The sequence below is a fragment of the Citrus clementina genome, unplaced genomic scaffold (genome assembly GCF_000493195.1).
Source record: "Citrus clementina cultivar Clemenules unplaced genomic scaffold, Citrus_clementina_v1.0 scaffold_4, whole genome shotgun sequence".
NCBI lineage: Eukaryota > Viridiplantae > Streptophyta > Magnoliopsida > Sapindales > Rutaceae > Citrus > Citrus x clementina.
Window position 1 is genome coordinate 10,721,606 of NW_006262274.1, and position 1,643 is coordinate 10,723,248.

At 23.2% G+C, this 1,643-nt stretch overlaps 1 protein-coding gene across 1 annotated transcript in view; it reads left to right on the forward strand.

Annotated features, from left to right (window-relative positions):
- LOC18044881 (MND1-interacting protein 1) overlaps positions 1-1,643 on the forward strand; it is a 9,750-nt gene that overhangs the window by 6,033 nt on the left and 2,074 nt on the right. The gene's annotated exons all lie outside the window — the stretch shown is intronic.

Below are 1,643 nucleotides of genomic sequence, written 5' to 3' on the forward strand. Positions count from 1 at the left end.
CTGAAAGTAGTGCATTCTTTTAATAATTTGCGCAGGAATTAGTTAATACTTTAATGGCATTTTTCTGAAACAACATAGATTTCATTACATGACAACAGAATTGTAAAGCATTAAAATATCCATTACAAGCCAACAAAATAGTAGAGCATTGCAATATTTAGTGCTAACATTGTATTGGATTATTTTTCAATTATCATGCTGCACTATATTAACTTTTTTGTGATTAATTTAGGTTATTTATTTAAAAAATATTTACTATATGACAACTTAGAAAAGTATTACATCATAAGTCTTAAATTTAAAATTTTTCTTATTTTTAATTTTTAGTATAAATGTAAAAAATATCATAATTCTTTTAAGCATACGTTAAACTAATAAATTCTATAATTTTAGGCAGCATAAAATTTATTTTTCCAACATTTCTCAAATGTGTACCCAGTGAAATAAAGATCCGAGTAAACAATCTAATCAAATAGCCTCTAAAAAGTATCACACTATCACAACATAAATAAATAGTTAAAATATACAAACTTAGTATATAAGTCATCTTCGTAATAAAGATATGGGTGGGGATATTTGAATCCACTAAATTTTTTTTTATACTCATTTTAAAAAATAAATCCATCATAAAAAATATAAAATTTAAAAATCTTAAAATTACCGTCCACTAATCACTTTCTCTTTCTAATATATAATTGTATATTCTCCCTGTATTCTCATATTCAGCTTCACACTCCTACAAAAAACTTTTCATTTCATTTATTACCCATCTCACATAGGGGTGGGTATGGGTTGGTTAGATCTAACTTGTGAAAACCAGTGTCAATTCACTATTGATTGGGTCGAGAAAAAATCAACCTAACCTAACTAAATAAACAAGTTCAATTCAATCCAATTCAATCTTTAAATTATCGGATTAAGTTGGGTTGATTAAAATTAGAAATGTAAAAAGTTTAAATATAAAGGTAAAAAACACGATTTGGTACTTAAAATTACATTCAAATAGTAAGAAAACATATTAGTTCTCCATCATAACATTAAATATAATCTATTGTACTCGGCATCTATCAATAAATAGCATGAAATTATCTTTGAATATCTATCTTACCTTTAGTGAAAATTCAGATTTAACTTTTAAATTTGAAATCTTGGGAATTCAATCAATGTCAGGTTTAATAGAGAGAAATTGAAAACAATCTCTTTTATTAAAAAAAAAAGGTTTAAAATTAGATTTAGTCATTTAGAGATTAACAATTGACAGTTGACATTAATTTTTCTAAGAATTTTATAAGGAATATTGTGAATTTTACCTCTACTGAAATCAATATGTGCCATTTATCTTATATTGTTTTCATAATATTCAAAAACTCCTCTAGCCAAAAAAAAATAAAATTGGGTCATTTGTTTTATAATTTATCTTGTGAATATAAATACATATGTATTATAAGAAAATGTTTGAAAAATAACAAAATGTAGAAGAAAAATATTTTTTATTGATTTTTTTATTAACACCGAAACATATTTTCTTACTTTTAATTCTTAAATTTTTTTATTTTAATTTTCATTTATATGGTTTATTTAATTTATAATAAATATGTATTTAAAAATAAAGGTAATATTATAAAATTATCTGCTAGGGGGTT